The following is an 18,243-nucleotide window of genomic DNA, read 5'->3' on the forward strand; positions in this document are numbered from 1 at the left end:
TTCTGAGATGGCCTACAGTCTGTCTGTGGAGTGTTTCTCTCTGGATAAATCCACTTCTTACGTATCACTTTGTCTCTTACTGACTTCTTTCTGCAATGAGACATCAAGAACCTGAGCTTCATTAGGTCCTGAAACCAGGCACCGTGGGTTTTGGCTGGGTCTGTGTCCCAGCCCCTTGGGTTTAAATCCCAAGCAGGATTTTGGCCGAGCTCAAGTCCTGGCACATGGGTTCAACTCCCAGTCTGAGGTGAATGGTTGTAGCTGGCAACCACAAACTGACAGTGAAAAGGTAAGAGAGGTTTAGAGTTAGGCCTGGTCCTATAGAGGCCCTTGGGAAACCATGAGCCAAGTATACAGGAGAGGACCTTTTACTGTTGTCTACTCGTTTCCCCACCCTGCCCCCAACTCTAATCCTAGGTTTATTCAACACAATTACTTTACTCTACACAACAAAATACAAACATAACATTATCTCAAATATTAGTGACTAGTGAAACTCGCTCAGTGGTGTCCGACTGTTTGTGACTCTAGGCCAGAATACTGAAGTGGGTAGCCTTTCCCTTCTCCAGGGGATCTTCCCAACCCAGGGATCAAACTCAGGTCTACCCGCATTGCAGGCAGTTTCTTTATCAGCTGAGCCACAAAGGAAGCCCGTCTCAAATACTACAAAGTTACAAAACTCAAAACAGAGAATTTATAGTACAATAAAGCCACCAGGGCTTTCCTGGTGGCTCAGACAGTAAAGAATCTACCTGCAATGTAGGTGACCTGGATTCAATCCCTGGGTCAGGAATTTGCCCTGGAGAAGGGAATGACTTCCCAACTCCCGTATTCTTGCCTGGAGAATGCCATGGCCAGAAGAGCCTGGTGGGCTACAGTCCATGAGATTGCAAAGAGTCAGACACAACTGAGCGGCTAAACGTACACACACGTATAATAAACATCAAAAAAGCAATGGACACGTTGCCAAGGTAACCTTCACCACTGCTGTGAATACCAACACAATGAGGGTTTCAATGATGGTCTAGATTTAAACTCACAATATCAGAGAGGGTGGAAAAGTGTGTGCGTGTGTGTGCACGCACGCGCACATCCATGTATGCACATGCTGCTGCTGCTAAGTCGCTTCAGTCACGTCCAACTCTGTGCCACCCCATAGACGGCAGCCCACCAGGCTTCCTTGTCCCTGGGATTCTCCAGGCAAGAACACTGGAGTGGGTTGCCATTTCCTTCTCCAATGCATGAAAGTGAAAAGTGAAAGTGAAGTCGCTCAGCCGTGTCCAACTCTTAGCAACCCCATGGACTGCAGCCTACCAGGCTCCTCCATCCATGGGATTTTCCAGGCAAGAGTACTGGAGTGGGGTGCCATTGCCTTCTCCGACGTATGCACATGAGTACATGGGAAAAGAACTCTTGGGGCAAATAACATCTGCTCACTTTTGACCTGGTGGGTAAAATCCATATGCTTTTGCACATCTGTGAAATATTTCCTGCTGTAGGGCAAGAAATGTCACAGCTATCCGATATTCTGAATTTCTGAGCCATTCGGACAAGGGCAAGTGGTGCCATTTCCTACACAAAGAACTTAAGGATGTCACAGTTATCATGACTACAGCCCTTCAGTGTGACCTAAGGGAATTCAAGAAGAGAAGAATACTGCTATAAAAATGCAGGATGCTGGCCCCAGATAGCTGAGATACATATGAAAGGAATCACATCAATAATCCGAAACTCTTGCATCGTTCCATGCATAGAATAACTCTACATTCCTTAACTTGATATCTGGTTTTCCTTACTTAACAATAATCTTTGATGTTCAGGCTGCTTGCCCCTATTGTTGCAAACTAGTAAATAGCCCGACTCCCTCTCCTGCCTGCTTGGAGCAGTTTTACAGGGCTACTGAGATACTGTCTCTTGGGCTTGGAGTCCTTAACATTCCCACAAAATAAAATAACTCTTTACTTTCAGGTTGTGACTGGTTTTTGTGTTGTTTTTTTTTTTTTTTTGTAGCCTACACATCCAACAGCAGGTCTAGGACAGAATTGTTAATATCTACACTCCTCTCCTTGACTCTCCGGTTTTTCTCCTACGTTCTTGCTTTCTTGTTCACCCCTGCTCCACTTCTTTTTTTCTTCTGTTAACCCCAGAACACCTGTGTGACCACCAAGGCGTACTCTTTTCCTCTTGCTCCTCTCCCTCTGACCCTTCCAAGTGCCAACTCTTTGTTGCTGTTAGTTGCTCAGTCATGTCCACCTCTTTGTGAACCCATGGACTGCAGTACGCTAGGCCTCCCTGTCCTTCACCATCTCCCAGAGTCTGCTCATTGAAGCCACGTGTTCCGGAAAACAAACTCACTCAGAAGGACAATGCAGATAGTGGAGTGAAGTTTATTACACCGGCGGGCCCAAGGACTCCTCTTAGCCAAGGACCCCACCCAGTTTTTGTGAAAACATTCCCTGAAACTAGTCTGAACAACGGAAAAAGAAAGATACATCAAAGTTAACCCGTGATTCTATGCCTTAAGCCTAGGTAGTTAACTGTGGACAATTATCAATAGGCCTATGGTCATAACCCAATAAGCATAATAGAATGTATTATGTATTACATTAATAATACATTAATGTATTAGTAATACATTAATACATTAATAATACATTAATGTATTATAACCGAATGTCTATTCGGTTACACAGATAATTAGGGTATTCTTTTAGGCGATGGAGAGCCCTGGGGCTCTTCCTTCCAGGGGCCTGGTTTTCTAGTTGGTATGTTGTTTCCATAGATACTGGGCATATAGCTCAAAGTCCACAGTCCGGCCCAAGATGGAGCCCTGCTTTCAAGACAGAGCCTGTTCTGTTTCCTCCTTCATGCTCAGACTCCTGTCCATTGAGTTGATGATGTCATCCAACCATCTCATCCTCTGTTGCCCACTTTTCCTCCTGCCCTCAATCTTTCCCAGCTTCAGTCTTTCCCAATGAGTCAGCTCTTTGCATCAGGTGGCCAAAGTATTGGAGCTTCAGCTTCAGCATAGTCCTTCCAATGAGTATTCATGGTTGATTTTCTTTAGAATTGACTGGTTTGATCTCCTTGCTGTCCAAAGAATTCTCCAGCATCACAGTTTGAAAACATCAGTTCTTCGAGGCTCAGCTTTATTTATGGTTCAACTCTCACATCCATTCGCTACTGGAAAAACTGTAGCTTTGACTAGCTATAACTTTGTGTAGTCTCTGCTTTTTAATATGCTCTCTAGGTTTGTCATATTTTTTCTTCCAAGGAACAAGCATCTTTTAATTTAATGACTGTAATCACTGTCTGCAGTGATTTTGGAGCCCAAGAAAATAAAGTCTGTCACTGTTTTCATTTTTTCTCTATTTGCCATAAAGTGTTGGGACTGGATGCCATAATCTTTGTTTTCTGAAAGTTGAGTTTTGTGGCAGCTTTTTAACTCTCTTCTTTCACCTTCATCAAGAGCCTCTTTAGTTCCTCTTTGCTTTCTGCCATAAGAATGATATTATCTGCATATCTGAAGTTATTGATATTTCTCCCAGAAATTTTGATTCCAGCTTGAGCTTCATCCAGCTGGCATTTTGCATTATGTACTCTGCATATAAGTTAAATAAACAAGGTGACAGTATGCAGCTTTGATGTACTCCTTTCCCAGTTTGGAACCAGTCCATTGTTCCATGTCTGGTTCTAACTGTCACTTCTTGACCTGCATACAGGTTTCTCAGGAGGCAGGTCAGGTGGTTTGGAATTCCCATCTCTTTAAGAATTTTCCACAGTTTGTTGTGATCCACACAGTCAAAGGCTTTCGCACAGTCAATGAAGCAGAAGCAGATGTTTTTCTGGAATTCCCTTGTTTTTTCTATGATCCAGTGGATGTTGGCAATTTGATCTCTGGTTCCTCTGCCTTTTCTAAATCCAGCTTGAACATATGGAAGTTCTTGGTTCACATACTGTTGAAGCCTAACTTGAAGGATTTTGAGCACTACTTTGCCAGCATGTGAGATGAGTCCAATTGTGCAGTAGTTTGAGCATTCTTTGGCATTGCTCTTCTTTGGGATTGGAATGAAAACTGACCTTTTCCAGTCCTGTGGTCACTGCAGAGTTTTCCAAACTTGCTGGCATATTGAGTGCAGCACTTTCACAGCATCATCTTTTAGGATTTGAAACAGCTCAACTGGAATTCTATCACCTCCACTAGCTTTGTTCATAGTGACGCTTCCTAAGGTCCACTTGACTTAGCATTCCAGGACGTCTGGCTCTAGGTGAGTGATCACACCATCATGGTTATCCAGGTCATTAAGACCTTTTTTGTACAGTTTTGCTGTGTATTCTTGCCACCTCTTCTACTTCTGTTAGGTCTGAGGTTAGAAATAGACGGGCTCCCATTTGGACATTACCATCAGCCAGCCTCCTGTTTGCATTTCCTGAAGCAAGAGACAGGTGGACTCAAGTGGAGGAATTTACAACCAGCCTCCTGTTTGCTCTCTGAAATGGAAGTAACCACAGAAACTGGGTAAATAGCTAGTCTTTGTCTCTTGTAAACATCTCATGGGAATAATCATGGCAAGGACAAAGAGAGGGAAGAAAAAACCCCTCACAGTAAAGGATAAGGGAGACACTACACCTGCGCAGAAAGGCTCCATGGAGTCAAAAGTCAGAGGATAATTCCAAACCGTAATGAGTCTTGCTCCTCCCAGAAGCTCTCACTTGGAGAACCATCTTGGCTAGGGTGTGCCTGTGCACCCCAGGGGAGGGTCCTGAGACAAATTAACCAGGGAGGGGACAGAGCAAGATGATTGGCCTGAGTGAAGACAAACATCTAGAGGACTGCCCCCTTATACAGGCTTTTTTTTTTTTTTTTAATAAGAATGTTAATTGTGGCTTTATTTCTTTTCTCTTTTTTTAAAAATTTTATTGTATTTTTAAACTTTACAATATTGTATTAGTTTTGCCAAATATCGAAAAGAATCCGCCACAGGTATACCTGTGTTCCCCATCCTGAACCCTCCTCCCTCCTCCCTCCCCATACCCTCCCCCTGGGTCGTCCCAGTGCACCAGCCCTAAGCATCCAGTATCCTGCATCGAACCTGGACTGGCGACTCGTTTCATATATGATATTATACATGTTTCAATGCCATTCTCCCAAACCTCCCAGAATATTGGAAATAAAAGCAAAAATAAACAAATGGGACCTAATTAAACTTAAAAGCTTATACAGGCTTTTAACTTCCCAAAGCCGCAACTCTTTCTGAGCTCGCCTGTATGCCTTTCCGCATATGCTTTTCTTTTCAATAAACTTTTTACTTTACTCTTTACCTTCTTCCTCCTTGCCTGAATTCGCTCTCGACTAGGCAGAAAAGGACTAGGGACGCTAGTCCTAGCTGCTCGCCCTTGTGGTCCAGTGGTTAAGACTCCAAGTCTGGGAAACTAACGCCTTGCTTCCAGCTACCCCTTGCTTCAAGCTGCTGTTTACTGCTGCCCAAGTCCAAAATCAGGTCCATATCATTTCTGTCCTTTATTCTGCTCATCTTTGCATGAAATGTTCCTTTGGTATCTCTAATTCTCTTGAAGAGATCTCTAGTCTTTCCCAGTCTATTGTTTCCCTCTATTTCTTTACATTGATCACTGAGGAAGGTTTTCTTATCTCTTCTTGCTTTTCTTTGGAACTCTGCATTCAGATGGGTATATATTTCCTTTTCTCCTTTGCCTTTCACGTCTCTGCTCTTCTTAGCTATCTGTAAGGCCTCCTCAGACAACTATTTGCCTTGTTGCATTTCTTTTCCTTGGATGATTTTGGTCACTGCCTCCTGAACAATGTCACAAGCTTCCGTCCATAGTTCTTCAGGCATTCTCTCTATTAGATCTAATCCCTTGAATCTATCTGTCATTTTCCCTGTATAATCATAAAGGATTTGATTTAGGTCATACCTGAATGGTCTAGTGGTTTTCCCTACTTTCTTCAGTTTAAGTCTGACTTTTTCGATAAGGAGTTCATGATCTGAGCCACAGTCAACTCCTGGTCTTGTTTTTGCTAACTGTATAGAGCTTCTCCATCTTTGGCTGCAAAGAATATAGTCAATCTGATTTCACTATTGACCATCTGGTTATGCCCATGTGTAGAGTCTTCTCTTGTGTGGTTGGAAGAGGGTTGCTATGACCAGTGTATTCTCTTGGCAAAACTCTATTAGCCTTTGCCCTGCTTCATTTTGTACTCCAAGGCCAAATTTACCTGTTACTCCAGGTATCTCTTGACTTCCTACTTTTGCATTCCAGTCCCCTATGATGAAAAGGACATCTTGTTTTCATGTTAGGTCTTGTAGATCTTCATAGAACCATTCAACTTCAGCTTCTTCAGCATAACCGGTTGGGGCATAGACTTGGATTACTGTGACACTGAATTGTTTGCCTTGGAAACGAACCGAGTTCATTCTGGCATTTTTGAGACTGCATTCAAGTACTGCATTTCAGACTCTTATTGACTGTGAGGGCCACTCCATTTCTTCTAAGGGATTCTTGCCCACAGTAGTAGATATAATGATATCTGAATTAAATTAAATGGATCCCTGAGTTATGATACTATATTGCTGTTAGATTTATGTTGTAAAAAGAAACTTAAACGGAGTGAGCTTCTGTACATTCAAATTTTCATAGCCTTGAGTTTAGACTATGAGACCCAAAAGGAATTTAAGAAGTGTGTAGCTCAGGGGGAGAATTCTAGTAAGGACACGGATGACATTTTAATTTACCCGATGGGGCCATCCAAGCAAAAAGGAGCTACTCCCTGCCTTCTGGGAGTAGCTGTTGCCCCAGAAGAGGCCACGGTACCAGCAGCAGCTGTGGCAACAGAGGCCACCCCTCCGACAGGAGGCCCTCCTCCGCCAAGGCTTTTGGCCAAAGGGAAGACACAGCTGGGGAAGAAAAGAGGCCCCACCCACATTCAGGAACCTCTTCTTTGTACCCTGAGTTACCCAAGGGACCATGCTCAGTCTAGCTAGCACTCACAGCAGCCTGAGTTACCAATCAACTGTCCCTGACTCTTGGTGATCCTATGGACTGCAGCACACCAGGCTTCCGTGTCCTTTGCTATCTCCCCGAGTTTGCTCAGACTCATGTCCATTGAGTCAGTGATGCCATCCAACCATCTCATCCTCTGTCTTTCCCTTTTCTTCCTGCACTCAATTTTACCCAGCATCAGGGTCTTTTCCAGTGAGTCGGCTCTTAGCATCATGTGGCCAAAGTATTGGAGCTTCAGCTTCAACATCAGTCCTTCCAATGAATATTCAGGGTTGATTTCCTTTAGGATTGACTGGTTTGATCTTGCTATCTAAGGGACTCTCAAGAGTATCGTCCAGCACCACAGTTTGAAATCATCAGTTCTTTGGCACTTGGGCTTATTTATGGTCCAACTCTCATATCCACACATGACTACTGGAAAAACCATAGCTTTGACTAAACAGGCTTTTGTAGGCAAAGTGACATCTGCTTTTTTAATATGCTGTCTAGGTTGGTCATAACTTTTCTTCCAAGTAGCAAGGATCTTTTAATTTCATGGCTGCAGTCATCATCTGCAGTGGTTGTGGAGTCCAAGAAAATAAAGTCTGTCACTGTTTCCATTATTTCCCCATCTATTTTCCAAGAAGTGATGGGATCAGATGCCATGATCTTTGTTTTTTGAATGTTGAGTTTTAAGCCAGCTTTTACACTCTCTTTCTTCACCTTCATCAAGAGGCTCTTTAGTTCCTCTTTGCTTTCTGCCATTAAGGTGGTTCAGTTCAGTTCAGTCACTTAGTCGTGTCCAGCTCTTTGTGACCCCATGGACTGCAGCATGCCAGGCTTCCCTGTTCATCGCCAACTCCTGGAGCTTGCTCAAACTCATATCCATCAAGTCAGTGATGCTATCCAACCATCTCATCCTCTGTCGTCCCCTTCTCCACCTGCCTTCAATCTTTCCCAGCACCAGGGTCTTTTCCAATGAGTCAGTTCTTTGCATCAGGTGGCCAGAGTATTGGAGTTTCAGCTTCAACATCAGTCCTTCCGATGAATGTTCAGAACTGATTTCCTTTAGGATTGACTGATTTGATCACCTCTCAGTCCAAGGGACCCTCAAGAGTTTTCTCCAACACCATAGTTCAAAAGCATCAATTCTTTGGTGCTCAGCTTTCTTTATAGTCCAGCTTTCACATCCATACATGACTAGTGGAAAAACCATAGCTCTGACTAGATGGACCTTTGTCGGCAAAGTAACGTCTCTGCTTTTTAATACGCTGTCTAGGTTGGTCATAGCTTTTCTTCCAAGGAGCAAGTGTTTTTTAATTTCATGGCAGCAGTCACCATATGCAGTGATTTTGGAGCCCAGGAAATTAAAGTCGCTCACTATTTCCATTGTTTCCCTATCTATTTGCCATGAAGTGAAAGGACCAGTTGCCACGGTCTTCATTTTTTGAATGTTGAGTTTTAAGCCAGCTTTTTGACTCTTCTCTTTCACCTTCATCAAGAAGCTCTTCAGTTCCTCTTCACTTTCTGCCATAAGGGTGGTGCCATCTGCTTGTTTGAGGTTATTGATATTTATTTTGGCAATCGTGATTCCAGCTTGTGCTTTGTTCAGCCTGGCATTTTGTATGATGTACTCTGCATATAAGTTAAATAAACAGGGTGAAAATATACAGCCTTGATGTACTCCTTTCCCAATTTGGAACCAGTCTCTTTTTGTGTGTCTAGTTCTCACCGTTGCTTCTTGACCTGCATACAGGTTTCTCAGGAGGCAGGTCAGGTGGTCTGGTATTCCCATCTCTTTCAGAATTTTCCACAGCTTGTTGTGATCAATACAATCGAAGGCTTTGGCATAGTCAATAAAGCAGAAATAGATGTTTTTCTGGAACTCTTGTTTTTTTCCGATGATCCAGCGAATGTTGGCAATTTGATCTCTGGTTCCTCTGCCTTTTCTAAATCCAGCTTGAACATCTGGAAGTTCACGGTTCACGTACTGTTGAAGCCTGGCTTGGAGGATTTTGAGTATTCCTTTGCTAGCGTGTGAGATGAGTGCAGTTGTGAGATAGTCTGAACATTCTCTGGCATTGCCTTTCTTTGGGATTGCAATGAAAACTGACATTTTCCAGTCCTGTGGCCACTGCTGACTTTTCCAAATTTGCTGACATATTGAGTGCAGCACTTACACAGCATCATCTTTCAGGATTTTAAATAGCTCCACTGGAATTCCATCACCTCCGCTAGCTTTGTTCATAGTGATGCTTCCTAAGGCGCACTTGACTTCACATTCCAGGATGTCTGGCTCCAGGTGAGTGATCACACCATCGTGATTATCTGGGTCATGAAGATCTTTTTTGTACAGTTCTTCTGTGTATTCTTGCCACCTCTTCTTAATATCTTCTGCCTCTGTTAGATCCATACCATTTCTGTCCTTTATCGAGCCCATCTTTGCACGAAATGTTCCCTTGGTAGCTCTAATTTTCTTGAAGAGATTTCTAGTCTTTCCCAGTCTATTGTTTTCCTCTATTTCTTTGCAATAGTCACTGAGGAAGGCTTTCTTACGTCTCCTTGCTCTTTTTTGGAACTCTGCATTCAAATAGGTATATCTTTCCTTTTCTCCTTTGCCTTTTGCTTCTCTTCTTTTCTCAGCTATTTGTAAGGCCTCCTCAGACAACCATTTTGCCTTTTTGCATTTCTTTTTCTTGGGGATGGTCTTGGCAGCTGCCTCCTGTACAATGTCATGAACCTGTGTCCATTGTTCTTCAGTCAGTCTGTCTATCAGATCTAATCCCTTGAATGTATTTGTCACTTCCACTGTATAATTGTAAGCGATTTGATTTAGGTCATACCTGAATGGTCTAGTGGTTTTCCCCACTTTCTTCAGTTTAAGTCTGACTTTTTCGATAAGGAGTTCATGATCTGAGCCACAGTCAACTCCCGGTCTTGTTTTTGCTGACTGTATAGAGCTTCTCCATCTTTGGCTGCAAAGAATATAGTCAATCTGATTTCACTATTGACCATCTGGTTATGCCCATGTGTAGAGTCTTCTCTTGTGTGGTTGGAAGAGGGTGTTTTCTATGACCAGTGCGTTCTCTTGGCAAAACTCTATTAGCCTTTGCCCTGCTTCATTTTGTACTCCAAGGCCAAATTTACCTGTTACTCCAGGTATCTCTTGACTTCCTACTTTTGCATTCCAGTCCCCTATGATGAAAAGGACATCTTGTTTTCATGTTAGTTCTAGAAGGTCTTGTAGGTCTTCATAGAACCGTTCAACTTCAGCTTCTTCAGCACAACTGGTTGGGGCATATACTTGGAGTGAGTGAGTGAGTGAGTGAGTGAGAGTCGCTCAGTCATATCTGACTCTTTGCGACCCCGTAGACTACACAGTCCATGGAATTCTCCAGGCCAGAATACTGGAGTGGGTAGCCTTTTCCTTCTCCAGGGGCTCTTCCCAACCCAGGGATCGAACCCAGGTCTCCTAAATTGTTTGCCTTGGAACTGAACTGAGTTCATTCTGGCATTTTTGAGATTGCATCCAAGTACTGCATTTCAGACTCTTTTTTGTTGACTATGATGGCTACTCCATTTCTTCTAAGGGATTCTTGCCCACAGTAGTAGATATAATGGTCTCTCAGTTAAATTCACCCATTCTAGTCCATTTTAGTTCACTGATTCCTAGAATGTCGATGTTCACTCTTGACATCTCCTGCTTGACCACTTCTAGTTTACCTTGATTCGTGAACCTAACATTCCAGGTTCCTATGCAATATTGCTCTTTACAGCATCGGGCTTTACTTCCGTCACCAGTCACATCCACATCTGGGTGTTGTTTTTGCTTTGGCTCTGTCCCTTCACTCTTTCTGTAGTTATTTCTCCACTCTTCTCCAGTAGCATATTGGCACCTACTGAACTGGGGAGTTCATCTTTCCATGTCATATCTTTTTGCCTTTTCATACTGTTCCTACTCTTCATTAAGGTGGTGTCATCTGCATATCTGAGGTTGTTGATATTTCTCCTGGCCATCTTGATTCCAGCTTGTGTGATTTGTCCAATGCAGCGTTTCTCATGATGTACTCTGCAGTAAGTTAAATAAGCAGGGTGACAATATATAGCCTTGACGTAGCGCTTTCCTAATTTGGAACAAGTCCGTTGTCCCATGTCTGCTTCTGTTGCTTCTTGACCTGCATACAGGTTTCTCAGGAGGCAGGTAAAGTGGTCTGGTATTCCCATAACTCTCTGCTTTCAGGCTGTGGCTAGTTTTTTAGTCAACACAGAAGATTCAAAAAGCAACTGCTGGTCTTCAGACTCCAGTGAGCGATCATTACTCCAATTGACTTATTTAGTTTTCAATAATTGGGATATGGCCACAAAGGCTGAACGAGCTCAGAGAAATATGCATAAGGCCCAGATGATTGCAGCGGCTTTGTCTGCTCAGAGTCGACCAATTGGGAGACTGCTTCTTGCGGCCAATCTGGCCCTGGCAGACCACTAGGTCCATGGGTACCCAAACAAGGAAGGTGTATCCTATGTGGACAAAAGGGACACTGGAGGGAAGATTGTGATTAATGTGCCCTTTGCACATAGCCAGGGCATTGGCAGATGGATGTCGCAGGGGCCAGAGAGTGAGGTGGGGAGGCCTTCCACCCTTGGTTTCACAGTCAGAAGACTTACCAGCCCGAAGCTAAAAGGGGCTCTTCCTGGAGATACTATCTGCATAACTAGCCTCAGGTGGTTATTGATGTGCCAGGCTACTTGATAGAATTTCTTGTAGACAACCTTCTCGATCTTAACCCAAGGATTGGAAAACTTAGCAATCATAAGGAATACATAATGAGGTTGTCAGGGAAGAAACAGGGGCACACTTTCCTGGAGCCCCTTTTGTGCAATGTCAATGGCCAGCTGTTTTTACATTCCTTTCAATTTGTGCCTTATTGTCCCATTCCTTTGATGGGAAGGGATTTCTTAACTAAGTTAGGGTCATTCCGTTTCTCAAGGGGCAAGGGAACCACCCTTATCACCAAATGGCTCTAACAGAAAACAGAAAGCAGCAGACTGGATCTGAAGTTGAGATGGAAGCCTTCGTAGACCCTGGAGTGTGGAGTATCGAGGATCCAGGCCTGGCCGAAGATATCCAGCCAGTGGTTATTAAACAAGACCCTCAAGAAATGGCTGGTGTTCACTGTAGGGGACATCAGTCTCAGATTCCCGGGTCTGAAATTGGAAAGGGAAATCACCACGTTGACCAAGAAGCGAAGAAAGCAGCGTGTACACCAACAGATAAAATAAGAGCAGTTTTACACGTCCCAGGCTTGATAGAGGAAATGCCACAACCTTGTTATATGAAGGAGGAAGATTGGGCTAAAAATAGGGGGTTAATAAGTCAAAAGATATGGTATATGTTAGATGAAAAGATTATGATCCCACAAACTCAGTGATGGAAAGTAATCAAGGCTTTACCTGAAACCATCCATGATAAACGTGACGCTCTTTGGAATTTACTGCAAAGGCAGAATGTTGTGCTTTTATTCCAGATAACTCTGCTAATGTATCTCAATTACTAAGTCACATTGCACAAAAAATAGAGGCTGTAAATGACCCTCTCCCAGATTTAGGAACTATTTTGGGAAAATGGTTCAAGTCCCTAAGATCGTGGCTAAAATGTTGAAACAGGAACTATGATGCCTCTGTGTTTGCTTGTGTGTTCATATGTGACTATGTGTGTGTTATAGACATATAGTATTGCCAAAAATTAATTCATAAAATGGCTCTATTTGATTGACTTAAAGGAAATTAAGCACATATATATATTCAGAAATACAAAATAATCTGGTCAGAATAAGTTTCAGGTTCATGTTATCTGGAAAGTATTCAGGGTAAAACTGATATCTGGTATTGCAGGTGGCTTAAACTTGTTGGTTGATTAATACAGACATGTCTTTAGAGTCATCAATGTTAAGTATGATACTTCTGTTGTCCCTAGGTCTACTAGATCTAATTATATCTATCGAAAATTTGTCAGCAAGAATAGTAACATGGAAAAAAAACTTTTAAGAAAAATCAGATATGTGTTTTCAGTAAAAAAAAAAAAAAAGGTGTGAGGAATGAAAAAATACTGAAAAGAATTATGCATGATCAGGATTTTCTAAGATTGGATTAAACTTAGTTGGGTAAATGGATTTTGTTGGGAATGGGCTAGGACAAGACTGGATTTGGATTCTCCCTCCAAAGTATTCTTGAAATGCTGCTTTTCACAACAGATTGTGTGAGTTTCTTGGCCTTTAATTGATTTGTATGTGCTTGTGAGAGCTTTTGTAACTTTGGTTAAGGAATACGTGTTGTTTGACAGTGACCTATAGTCTTATTTGACAAGTTTTAAAACTTTTTGACAAACGTCTGGAATACCAAATTTTAATTAAAGTTCTGATTTCCAGCTTTGGAGGGTCTCTGAAAGAGAAATATTTAACATGCACATATTTGGTATGATATGTTAAATATTATTGTAATGTCATGTAATGGAAATGGTTATTGTAACCAAGATTTTTTTTTTTTTTTATCAATTACACTGTTTCATGCTTAGTTGCTCAGTCTTGTCCGACTCTTTGCAGCCCCATGGACTGTAGCCCACCAGGCAAGAATACTGGAGAGGGTTGCCATGCCCTTCTCCAGGGAATCTTCCCAACCCAGGGATCGAACGCAGGTCTCTCACATTGCAGGTGGATTCTTTACAAGTATACTGTAATCAGATATTTAACTATGCCTTTTGAGTCTTTTGTCATTTATAGATATTTTTGTACTCTGGTGCTGTTACAAAAAGTGCTTCATCACCCAGAAGATTCTTAGAAGGCTAAGGAAGTGTTTGCTGTAGCCAATACTGATTGCAGGACCCTGTTATGTTAGCGCTTATCCAGTCCTTCTTCTCTCCACCCATTTAACCTACAGGTGTCTGTTCTCCCTCTCTTTCTTGCTTAACTGCACTCTGAAAATGATTGCCATCTAGCTACACTTGATGTGTGTCCTCCCAAGACAGCACTCCCTAATAGTCCTTTCCTCTGGAAGCATTCTGCATTCCAGAAAGAATGTTACAGGAGGATGACCTCTAAGACTACCAGAACCTGTCTTGGAATCACATGATGCCTCATGATCTCAGTGGCCCCAGGAGGAGGAGAAGAATGTAAGACCACAGCAACTCTGATACTTATCTTCAGCCTTATTTTCCATCCTAAAACTTGAAGGCCTTTTCTAACGTCCCAGGAGGTGGGGCATGGTCTTGAAAACATTAGCTTGCTGTGGTCCCCCTTTGCCTTGCAAAGTAATAAACCTACTCCTTTCTACTCCTCCAAAACTCTTGATTCCATATTCATGTTCAGCATCGGTGAACAGAGCCCAGTTTTGTTTTGTTTTGTTTTTTTTTGTGACACAGTGGCATCAGTTCCACATGAAGATGCTGCCTATGTGGGGGTTCCAGTCCATACAGATTAAAACAAGGAGCTGTCCTGGACCGGGGCCCCTAGCTCAGGTATCTGGAGATTTTTACTCACTGACAGGAGGGTCCACACCCCTATTCAGCCTTGAAGCAGTTACAGAAGATACCACCGTTGTCCTGCTTCTCATAAGAACATGGGAGTAAAATCTCTGAGGGGAGAACAAATCAGGATGGGAGGAGACAGGACACAATTTTTGAAAGAATGACATAGCCCAAGGACACAACACAAACTGATAAGAACCAAATGGGTTCAAGACGGTGGACAAGCCACCTTCCACTAGACCTTGAGCCTCAGTATACGCTCACTGTAACACATCAACAAGCTAAGTCACGCTCTCGCACACGCCGTGACAGTTCCCAGGCTGATCATTAAAGATCAGAATGTAGCGGCCCAATTCCTGGAAATCTCTGCCCCTTCCCAAATAGTTGGAATAACCTGCTCATTAACTGATGTAATTACCCAGCCCATAAAAGCTAACCACACCACATTTTGAGGCCACACTCACCCTCTGCGACAGCCCACGCGCTTGTCTATGGGATGTCTTTCTTTCTAAACAAATCCACTTCTTACCTATCACTTTGTCTCTCACTGAATTCTTTCCAGTCCTTTCCTCTGGGAGCATTCTTCATTCCAGAAAGAATGTTACCGGAGGATGACTTCTAAGACTACCAGAACCTGTCTTGGAATCACATGATGCCTCATGATCTCAGTGGCCCCAGGAAGAGGAGAAGAATGTAAGACCACAGCAACTCTCATACTTATCTTCAGCCTTATTTTCCATCCTAAAACTCGAAGGCCTTGATGCGACGAGACATCAAGAACCTGAGCTTCATTAGGTCCTGAAACCGGGTGTTGTGATCTCAGTTGGAAGACTGGGTTTTGGCTGTGTTCCAGTCCCAGCCCCATGGGTTCAAGTCCTAGTCTGAGCTGAAAGTGATGTGAAAGTGAAAGTTGCTCAGCGGTGTCCGACTCTTTGCAACCCCATGGACTATAGCCTGCCAGGCTCCTCTGTCCATGGAATTCTCCAGGCCAGAATATTGGAGTGGGTAAGCTGTTCCTTTTAACAGGGGATCTTCCAAACCCGGAGATCAAACCCTGGTCTCCCACATTACAGGCAGACTCCTTACCATCTGAGCCACCAGGGAAGCCCACAGTCTGAGCTGATGGATGATGTCATTGGCAGGGCTTCCCAGGTGATGCTAGTGGTAAAGAACCCACCTGCCAATGCAGGAGACACCAGAAACATGGGTTCAATCCCTGGGTAGGGAAGATCCCCTGAAGGAGGGCATGGCAACCCAATCCAGTATTCTTGCCTGGAGAATCCCATAAACAGAGGAGCTTAGCAGGCTACAGTCCATAGAGTCTCAAAGAGTCTGACACAACTGAAATGACTTAGCATGCACACACACGATGTCATTGCTGCTGCTGCTGCTAAGTCACTTCAGTTGTGTCTGACTCTGTGCGACCCCATGGACTGCAGCCTACCAGGCTTCTCCGATTCTCCAGGCAATAACACTGGAATGGGTTGCCATTTCCTTCTCCAGTGCATGAAAATGGAAAGTGAAAGTGAAGTCTCTCAGTCGGGTCTAACTCTTAGTGACCCCATGGACTGCAGCCTACCAGGCTCCTCCATCCATGGGATTTTCCGGGCAACAGTACTGGAGTGGGGTGCCATTGCCTTCTCCCACACGATGTCATTAGGGACTGGGAATTTGGCTTTATATGACCATTTGGCATTCCCTATCAATGGATTACTGATTTCTGGTTGAAAAGAAATGGAAGGTCTATTAAGGATTTAGTGCCCAGGGACGAGTTAGGGACTTCTTCGGCTATCCAGTGGTTAAGATTCCATACTTCCACTCCAGGGGGTTTGAGCTTGATCCCTGGTCCGGGAACCAAGAATCCACATGGTGTGGACAAAGTTTTTTCTTAAAGGTCAAAATGTCAAAAGAATTTATCGCCCATCAGGAGGAACAGCTTTTGATGTCTGGACATGATTTTGGGTGTTTCTGTTGAAAGAGTTCAGAACATGCCACCCCTCCACCAATATGCTACTCTAGCAGACTGATTATTTTGAGTTCAAGGCATTAGTATAACAGCAAGATGCAAGAAGGGCTCTGGGAACTTCCTTTTTCTTCCTGAAAGCAAGAAATAAACTTCCCATGGGAAAGTTTTCTTCCCTATACTGGGAGGAAGAAACCTTTTATCCTCAGAGACAGAGTCAGATTTTTCTCAAAAGATTTTTTTCCATGAGGACAATCCGTACTAACAGGTCTTTTGAAATAACTTATCCTCCTTGTCTCCCCAGGTATTTCAATAGCTTTTCTGTAGTTGCTCCTCTGTTCAACCTAGTAAATAACAAGTCTTTCGGTCTTCATTTTCTTCTTTTTTTTTTTGGCAAAGATTCCCACATACACATAAATTTTGTGTGCTTTCCCCCCTGTTAATCTGTCTTGTATGTCAGTTTCAGTTGGAGACCCTAGAAGGTAGAGGAAAATTCTACATCCACTATGGTTCTGGAGACAAGAATGGGCTAGCATTGGCAGGGATGCAATTGACTTCTGGGTCTGCAACTTAGAGATCCAAGGACCAGGCTGGAGCAGAAGCTAGAATCCTTACCATATCTGTCTCCCTGATTGCTGTCTGTGGTACCTCGCAGAGAGAGGATGGTAAACAATTTCTCTTTATCTTTTTCTTTCCCGGGTGGATTGGCCAGAGAAAAGCATTTGAAAGGATTAGTAACTTTGGGTAGTTAACTCTTGTGAGCTTTTTTTCTTTTTTTGTCCGTGCTGTAAGGAAAGCAGGATCTTAGTTCCTTGACCATGGATGGAACCTGTGCCCCCGGTAGTGGAAGCTCTGAGTCCTAACCACTAGATCACAAGGAAATTCCCAGAACTCTTGTAAATTTTGTGTGGGGTACCCATTTGTTAACCCTTTCCTTTCCAGGGACAGCTGTTTCCTCTTTGTTTCCTATTGTGTGCTGAGAGCTTGGCTTGGCTTTCTGTCTGCGGGGACATGCCGGCATGTTTGGTCCTGAGTGTCAGACCCGCAGGTGAGAACCCTGAGAATATGCTGATGGCCACACACAAATGTATTTTGCACCCCATTTGTGGATAGGGTCCTACCGACCACTGGGCCCTGTTGCCAGCCTCTGAGGGAAATTGTCCAAGTCTTTCTCTCTTTTGGTCATCTTTGAGAGAGGGTCTGGATCTTGAAGGGGCTTCCCAGGTGGCACTAGTAGTAAAGAACCCACCTGCCAATGCAGGAAACAGCAGAGATGTGGGTTTGATCGCTGGGTCGGGAAGATTCCCTGGAGGAGGGCATGGCAATGCACTCCAGTATTCTTGCCTAGAGAATCCCCTGAACAGAGGAGCCTGGTGGGCTACAGTCCATGGGTCCCAAAGAGCTGGACACGATTTAGCATACTTGCTGGATTTGAGAGGGTGCTATTTTTTGCACTCTTTGGGAAAATCTCATGCCTCCATGAGAGGGCTTCTCTGGTGGCTCAGATAGGAAAGAATCTGCCTGAAATGTGGGAGACCTGGGTCGGGAAGATTCCCTGGAGAAAGGAATAGCTACCCATTCCAGTATTCTGTCCTGGAGAATTCCATGGATTAAGAATCCTGGTGGGGTTACAGCCCACGGGGTCACAAAGAGTCAGACTAGACTGAGCAACTAACACTTTCACTTCACTTCATGCACCCATGGTTTAGTCACAGGAGACTGACTGATTTTGAATCACTTGAAATAAGTATGCTTTTGGTTT

Source organism: Bos indicus, chromosome 7 (assembly GCF_029378745.1).
Source record: "Bos indicus isolate NIAB-ARS_2022 breed Sahiwal x Tharparkar chromosome 7, NIAB-ARS_B.indTharparkar_mat_pri_1.0, whole genome shotgun sequence".
Lineage (NCBI taxonomy): Eukaryota > Metazoa > Chordata > Mammalia > Artiodactyla > Bovidae > Bos > Bos indicus.